This window comes from Schistocerca piceifrons, chromosome 2, assembly GCF_021461385.2.
Source record: "Schistocerca piceifrons isolate TAMUIC-IGC-003096 chromosome 2, iqSchPice1.1, whole genome shotgun sequence".
In the NCBI taxonomy this organism is placed as follows: Eukaryota; Metazoa; Arthropoda; class Insecta; order Orthoptera; family Acrididae; genus Schistocerca; species Schistocerca piceifrons.
The window spans coordinates 298,687,697-298,696,842 of record NC_060139.1 but is presented as its reverse complement, the minus strand read 5'-3'; positions in this window follow the sequence as shown (position 1 = coordinate 298,696,842).

The window sequence follows — 9,146 nt, the reverse complement described above, 5'->3', positions numbered from 1 at the left end:
AAAATACCTCGACTAGTTCTTCGCTTCAAAACCACACGATTTCTACATTTGCAGGATCGAAAAATTTGGCTCAACGTTGGCAGATTGTTGTAAATAGTGAAGAAGAATATATCATTAATGGTTGAAGTCTCCGTTATGTTTATCTGTTGTGTTTGAACTTATGGAACAGTGCTACGAACTTACGCACCAACCCAGTATATACAGTATGGACATTAGTGTTAGCCAGAATGAACACCTCCAGTTCCAAACATTCTGGTAAATTGTAGGATTGGGTAATAAATCACTTTTTGTTTTTTTAATATCAAAGTATGTCTAAATTCCTGCCTGATATCTACTGGCAACCTGTTGAATTTTATAATGCGGCCCTTTCCCTCTATCGCAATATTTTTATTTTTCACCGTCCATAAAGATGAGTGGCTTCTGGAAAAAGAAAATCCAGCAACACTACAATTGGCTTACAGTTCCTTTCGCACACGTACTTTGTCACATCTGCAATGTTTTCTAGTCCAATCGCACGGATTTTTCTACAAGGGCCTCATCTGTGCCCACAGATTTGACTAAGTTTGCTCACACTTGTGACTCGATTTTCCAACCTTGCGCATATCTCATATCTGTGTAGCTGCCCAGTCCACGACCTGCACAGAAATGATGTGCACATACATTTGTACAGAAAATTGTGGCCTTGATATCAAAGAGACTTTATAAATAGGGAGGCTGTGGCAATTTATTTAGTACTCCCACTTGTGACATGCTCTACAATTAAGAACATATGTGCGAACACTTAAGATAATCAGTCGCCTAATTTCTTTTGGAAACCATGTCTACCGTTTGCGCAGTATATAACTGCCCACCATAGAAGCAATAAAAGAGGAATATTTCTTATTTAAAGTTAGTTCTGTTTAAAAATATTATCTGTTAGTGGTTGTTTTTACATTTGTCTTCTACACCAGCACCGAAAGAATTTTCACGTGTTTAACTTTATGCGAGTATTTTACCTTACATTTCCATTGAGGAACAGGCTATTGACAAAGATAAGAGTTACTCAGATAAAAAGATAAAATTAGTATGTCACCAAAACACTCGCATTTGTTCTTCACATTTTGAACCCAAAGTTCGACTTTCGATCTCGCTATCTCGAACGATCTCTTCAAGGCTAACAGCTTTTAAGAGTTCTTTCTTGACTAGATAAGTATGCACATGCTGTTTACTCTGTTCTGTAACCTCGTTAATAAAACGTGTTTATTCGAAGTTGCGACTTTTCTGTTATACATCAGTCGTGTGTTGTTCCAGAATACCCGTATTGATGACCTTGAGTTGTTCATTTCATGAGATTTATTCCAATTCTGCATCTGTGACGCTTCGTGTTACCGGACTACGGGTTACCAGCAGTGGAGTGATTCAGTGCATGTGTTTCCGAGTTCAAGTCCCAGGATATGACTACGAAGTCACAGTGCCATCACACGCTCACCCGACAGACACGCATTGTGATGTACTTTTTACTCCACATGGACTTACTGTAGCACATCTAACTTCTGCGACCCCACCACGGAAGGAAACATGCAGGCCACCATCGTTGGAAACACATGGTCAGACAGACCAGCAGTTCACATCCGTGGTGCCAGCCTTCAGTTTACCTACCCCAAAACCAGCAATAACACATGTTCTGCAAAATCGACACCTGGCGACCATAAAATGAACAATATCCAGTGCACATTTGAGACTGGCGCTTTGCTTATCGAACATGTTCCGTGTTGCAGTTCACACAACACTGGTTGTTTTGCCTGCATCGGTAAACATCGCGCACAGTGTATTGTATGTGGTCATAACCCAAATATCCAGACCTTAGCAAAAACGTGTACAGCACTCCTGTTCAACATGGCCTGTTTGATGAAGATCTCGTCTGCTTCCGCAGCAGCACAAATCCACCACACCGTGCATGTCATCAAGACAGTTTGTACAACCTACGGACATTCAGAAGGTACAGACAGCCAGATTCCCCAAGCTTCCACAATTACAAAAGGATAGCCTCAAGACCTGGTTTCACTCCAGTCTACAACCGTCTCAGTTTACATGGTATTTATTTGCCTCATCAGTCAGCTGCACAGCAAGAAGACAGTGCGCTGCCAGCTCATACTACCGGCGCTGGGATCGTGACCATCACTGAATTCACCTGAGCTCCCACTCGAACACGCCATAGTCACTAGGAGAGGTTAGAAGGGCGACAGTGTGACCATGCCATGTACCCCGCACCCAGCATGCCTGGTATGTTGATTTCAAGTGACATCTGGAGGTGCAGCAAGAAAGTCATTCATTGCATGCATACCCTAATGCAGTGCGCGAGTCGATTTAGGCACTATGGCTCATGACGTTTCCTCACGGCCCTGTCATCAACAGTCAGCTAATGCAATCACTGCAACCAGTGGACGACTTTTTGTTCAGGATCTAGTATCAGGGAGATAGTTCCTCACTGATACCAGAGCAGATGCAAGAGTTATTCCTCCCAATCTCATACCCTCACAACATCTGTCCCCTAGACTGTGATTATGTGCACCCAATATGTCCCCCTCTCAATGTGCATGGTGCTACTGACCTTTACGTTTGTTTCGCACCTGATAAAGTATTTCAGTGGACATTCCATGCAGATGATATCGAAGAACCAGTCATAGGCATGAACTTTCTTAAAAACTTTGGTCTCTTGACAATCTATAAACCGCAACCATACTACAACACAATACCAGTTCCAGTATAGTGGGCTCCTTTGAATACTGCTCCTTCACCTTCTGGCACACTCCTGTTCATGCTTTCCGAATGCTCCTCTTTGCGTCATCACTTGGCTTCCCTAGTTGTCGAGCTTGTAAGGCGTCTGGATTTTGGACACCTTACATGTCAGGCGCCTCAGTCTTACGTGTCATTTATAGTGTTGCAAGACACTGGTTTTGCAACATGGGATGGGTTATTGTGTACATATTTCACTTGTTTGAGATTTAATACAAGTGGCATCGAGAGTGACGAGAATTCTCTTAGGTAAGTTTGCATATTTAAGTTAGGTAGAAACAGTGTGGAAACATCACTGCAGGGGAAGCCAGTTTTAGTTAGCCACGCTGTGACACAGTGGCCTGCAGAACCTCAGCCTAGTCAAGGTAAAGCGCAGGTGACAGGCACGGCAGACAACTGGGAGAAGAACAGTATATCACGTGAGCGGCACGTGAGGACAACAAGGGGATTAACAGACCAGGCTGTTAACTTAAAAGCCAGCCAATTGTACGACACTGTACTTATTAAGCCATTTGCTGATTCAGTAGCCATGGCTACTACAAATGAAAGAGCGACTGCCGTTGGCTGTTCCATGCAATGTCCAACTATCTGTAGAGGGCAGGGAATCAAGGCGGAAGAGAAGCACAACTGCCAACCGCGACAGGCACTTTCCATTGAGATGTCGTAGAGTGTGGTCGCAGGGCATCCTTCTCTGACGTGACGACAGGGAAAGGAGATATATTGGTGTGAAAACCACTCAGCTCCAAAATTCAGTGAAGAGCTGGCTGGATTATTTTCGTAAATCTCCTGAGCGGAGAACAAAGAGAGCCAATATAGTTCTTGCCAGAACAATCAGGGCAGAGTAACACACGACGCACCAGCCTCGCTCATGTGTTTAGCCATTAAAAGCGGACTAGGGGGAACTTAATGTTTTTCGCTTCATGAAAACGTAGGGGAAGTTTCCTGATATATAATCACCCAGCCTCAGTATAGGATTCTGATAGATTTACAGATCCGACGACTCACAGCAGCAGTCAAGCCAACGACGCAATGAAACACAAGGTAAAGAATGCAGCACGCCATTAAAGGTAAGTGTCGTGTCACAAGCCAGTTTTTACTCCAGTGATACGAAGCTCGAAATAGGAAGACCTGCTAGTCGGTAGCGTTGTTCGCCTCGACATTAGGATAGTCTTCTACCAGAGAGTCTTTCTCTTAGTTAAAATAATTAACTGTTCCGAAATTTGTGATATTATTGAACTTTTATATTTTATGTTATTTGAGAAATTTAGTATCAGGGTCCTCTTGTCCAAACAGGCAATACCTGAGATTGCTCCTGTGCATTGTAATGACTCAACATGTGCAGAAGTGATTCCAATAAATACAATTACAGGGAATAGTTGCTATGTCTTCTAAGATAGAGGTCCCCTTTCTATCTCATTCGAATATTTTAGGAACGTTAATGGCAGCTTTTCATCTAAAGTCCAAACCCTTGGTGAGAAATAACACGTATCTTTACAGGTCGGGTTCAAACTGCGTTATGCGCGCTAAGTGGAATCGTGTACACAATGCAATCGTAACATTCACTTATTACCAACCAGAGGCGTGTTTAGAGGCTCTCTGGCAAGTGATTGGACATTGATACCTTGTAAGCTGACAATGATGGCTCGTGCAGATGATCAGCACTGCAACAGAAAACTGGTGTACCGCACGCTATGTAACTTGCCTGACTGGCTCCCAATGCGCGGCATCGCAACACCAACACTAATGCGCAACCAATGGAGCCTCAGCCACAAGACATGAAGTTAATGGTATTTCGTCTCCCCCTGCCTTGTCCAATTGATCAGTGGGCCTTAGTGAAGATATTTGCAACCGTCCCATGCGTGTAATAGACATCAGACAGGAGCAGTCACTAACTGTACCCGCCATAGGATAAACGCAATGGAGGGTTCTCCTGTGCATCATAAGACTTACTGCATTACTCCCTACAAGGTGTGCCAAGAAAAAGTTATGGTTAACGAGCTGCTATCGGCTGGGATTATCTAACCATAAGGCTGTAACTGCTTAAGTAACAATTCATTCCATTTGTGTGTGGACTATTGCTGGTTGAACGCCTGCAATATCATTAACAACTATTTAATCCCTCACATTAAGGATTTTGCACACTCCTTAATGTGGCACAAATATTCAGCATACTCAGTTCCCAAAAGGCATGCTTACTGATCCCCATGTTTATTAATGAAATTTTCTAAGCAGCAATCATTACTCCATTTCGACTCTCTGAATTCTGTTTTATACCATATGGTCTGAAGAATGCAGTCGAAACTTGGCAACGATTCATTGATTCTGTCTTGTTGGGACTCCCACATTTTAAACCCCGATCTTGACGACATCCTTATATTCTCGTCATCTTTTGTGGAGCAGAAATAACACGTGAATCAGGTGTGAGCTGCCCTGTCTGACAATGGCGTCACGTGTTTAACTTTATGCGAGTATTTTACCATATATTTCCATTGAGAAACAGGCTACTGACAAAGATAAGAGTTATTCACATGAAAAGATAAAATTAGTATCTCACCAAAACACTCGCATTTGTTCTTCACATTTTGAAGTCAAATTTGTCTATGAAGTGAACGACTGAAGGCGATGGAGACGCTAACAATTCTCAGGTTGGTCCCACAAACGTTACTTTTCTTGGACGCACAGTATCGCCCAATGGATTAGTCCGACCTCTGACCACATCAAGCTCATCAAGGTCGTTCCAGTACGAATCATCTTCCCTGAGTTGTACCCTTTTAAAGCATGCTCAGTTTTTACTGCAAACACCTAGCAACATGCTGCCTCCATTCAGATATGCCTCACTGAGGGTCTGGCAGACAAGAACACTTCAGGTAGCATAAGGTGCTATGGTCAGAGGAAATGATTCAGGCGTTCAAAAATCTCAAAAAGGCACTAGCAAACGCCATCACGCTCGCGCACTCGGTAACTGATGCAAGCGACACTTCGATCGGTAGTGTGCTTCAACTACTCATCTCCTTAGGTTCTTTTCGAAGAAACTTTCCTCCTTTCAACGTAAGCGGTCAGCATTCGACAGAGTTATTTGCCGTGTACGAGGCAGTGGGATTCTTCTGTGATGACATTGAGGGACCTGCTGTAATGATCTATACAGATCGTAAGCCACTCACCGACGCAAACCGAAGCCCAGTGCAGTACCTTCTTCGATGGAGAGTTCCCCATATGGACCTCATCTGTCAATACTCTACGGAAATTATACATATATGTGGGATAGGTAGTGGGGTAGCGGATTATCTCTCCAGGGTTGATGCAATCATTAGCCCACTTCACTTGGACAGGTTGACTAAATTACAAGCTGACGACAATAAACATCAAAATTTGTGCCAGCTTACACTTCGTGTCCCATTGGGCTCCTAACTCTGCCTCCCCTGTTAGGTGCAATTCTTCCACCAGTAACCTCTGCCTATTTATCATACAGCAGACAGCATTTTCAGTCCTGCACAGCCTCGTGCACCCAGGCATCAGGGCCACTACGCACCTTCTTGACGTACGTTTCGTTTGGCCAGGAGTACAAAAAGATTGTCGTCTTTGGGTTAGAGCTTGTATTTCATGCCAACATAATCAAGTCAGACGACACACACAAAACAATCGTTGGGCTCTTTTAATATCCTGAAGGGCCATGTACGACATGTGCGTTTGGATTTAATCAGGGCCTTTCCTCTTTCATACAGTACATTCTGTCAGCAATCGATTGTACAACCAGGTGGGTCGAAGCAGCTTCTCTGGAAGACATCACAGCCGACTCATTCGCCTTAACCTTCATTTCTACTTGGACTGTGCGCTTTGGCTGTTCCACTTTCATTACGATGGACCAAGGCCATCCATTTTAATTTCTACTGTTCTCCAGGTTGTGCTTCTTACGCAGCGTAGATAGACGGAGAGTGGAACGCACCGAACAAATAAATGAAGACGTGGGATGCAAGTGCTACTCTGAGATGATGGCGTCGGCACGAGAAAGGAACTCACGGCGGGCAGCATGGAACGTGTCAGAAGACTGACGACTAAAAAAATGCATCGAATAGAACGATATCCAGTTCGTGTCTGCTCCGTTTATACAGCTTCCTTACTGCGTGACTTTCCATCAACGCAGCAAGTGACATTCATTCTCGCGGCAGGGATTTTCTAGATGTTTTGGGTCACCAGAGCATGTCCGCAACATGAAATTATGGTCTGTGGTGCAGTTCTATGATAATCGTACTTTGTGAATATACTTCGTTCAGTCATTATTTTCTCTTGCATGAATTCATAGCATGTTTCGATGTAGAAAAAGCTTTTAACAATATTGACTGGAGTACACGTTTTGGTATTCTGGAAACTTATTGTAGCTACAAGACTCGAAGAGTATGAAAGGGAGGCAGTTGTTAAGAAAGAATTGAGACAGCGCTGTAGACTCTCGCTCATATTATTCAGTGTGTACATAGGATAAAAAGCTAACGATGCTAAGAAAAAATCCTGAAAAGCCGTTGAAGGTGAGAAAGAAAAAAATAAAAGCTTAAACGTTTGCTGAAGACAAAGAAATTCAGCCAGATACGGAAAAACGCTTAGAAGGTCATTGGGACGGAATGGCTAGAATCTTGAAAACGGAGTATAGGATGAATATGAATAAATGTAGGAGAAGGGCAGTTTAATTAAGTCAGGAGGTACTGCGGAATTAGATAACAAAATGAGGCGACGAAAGTAATACAAGAATTTTGATATTTTGGGAGTGAAATAAATGACGACTGCACAAATAAAGAGGATACAATACATAAACAGGAACAGCGAAAAAATCTTTTCCGGACATATATGTGTATTAAAATCTAATATAAATGACAATGTGGAGAAGTATTTTCAAAAAAAAAAAAAAAAAAAAAATTACTTGAAATGTTGCCTTGCGTGGAAGTGAAATGTGGATGATGAATAGAGCAGACAAGCAGAAAATAGATGTTGAAGTTAAATGTTGGATAAGGATGCTAGAAATTAGATTCGTAGATCGAATAACTAATAAAAGATACTGAATCGAATCATAGTGAAAATTGGTTTACGACGAAAACAAAGGATCGTTTGATAAGGCAGACTGTTAGACATCAAGGAATAATTAATTTGTTAAGGGTCGGAAGTGTTGGAGTTAAGAACAGTGGAGAGAGACCGAAGTTTGAACACAGTAAGCAGCATTAAATAGATGTAAAATGTAGAAAGTATGGAGAAAAGGGGAGAGTTACACATGATTAACCAGCGTGTATAGCTACATCGAAATAGTCTTCGGGATGAAGATACAAAACGGACAAGAACAGCATATTTAGTATCCCAGATCTGCGTATTTCATTTAGTAGTAGTTCCGAGAGATGTGCAGATATCCGTCCAAGCCTCATAGAAGCAGCACTTTTACTTAAGGCAAGTGCTTTGTAACGTCTGGCTAAATGGCTAATCTCAACTGTATCTTCATTTCGTTACACAAAGATCACATAAAGATTACATATGAATCATACGACAAAGAATTTCAATTTGTATCGCTAGATAAAAGTAATTTAATTACGTGAGTTGCATACGTGTCCCTATTACAAAATGGAACATCTTGACCGAACGGCACCAAATTAAAAAAAAGGTACTTGCGTGCTGTGTTATATGTTTTTATAAACAAAGTTAGGACACTTCTAAATTGCTCAAAATCCAGATTGTTTAGAAGCTGACAACTCAAAAATATTTTAACGCTAGAAAGGAAGGAAGATTAGGTTTCAACGTTCAAATGTTCAACTGTGTGTGAATTCCTAAGGGACCAAACTGCTGAGGTCATCGGTCCCTAGACTTAAATACTCCTTAAAGTAACTAACGCCAAGGGCATTACACACACTCATGTGTGAGGAAGGACTGAACCCCCGGCGAGAGGGACCGCGCGATTCGTGACATGGCGCCTCTAACCTCACGGCCACTCCGCGCAGCGGTTTCAACATCCCGTCGTCATCGAGGCCATTAGAGACAGAGCACAAACTAGGCATTGTTTCAAGGACAGGGAACGAAATCGGCCATGTCCTATCAAAGAATCATTCCAATTTTTCCCTGGAGCTCTTGAGGAAAACCTGAATCTGCAGACCTGTCACAGATTTGAACCGTCGTCCACCCGAATGCTAGTCCAGTGTGCTAACAACTTCCCCACCTCGCTCGATAGACTCGGGCTGTTCCAGAACGACTACGCCAAGACGCAACCGTAGAACTGTTCGACTTGCTCTGATGAATAGACGGGTGAAAACAGCTGCGTTTACAGGCATAGAGCTATCGCAAACCATCGGGAAGAGCATAGATTAGTTGAGACCGGGTTGTGACGTCGGAATGCAATACTGCCA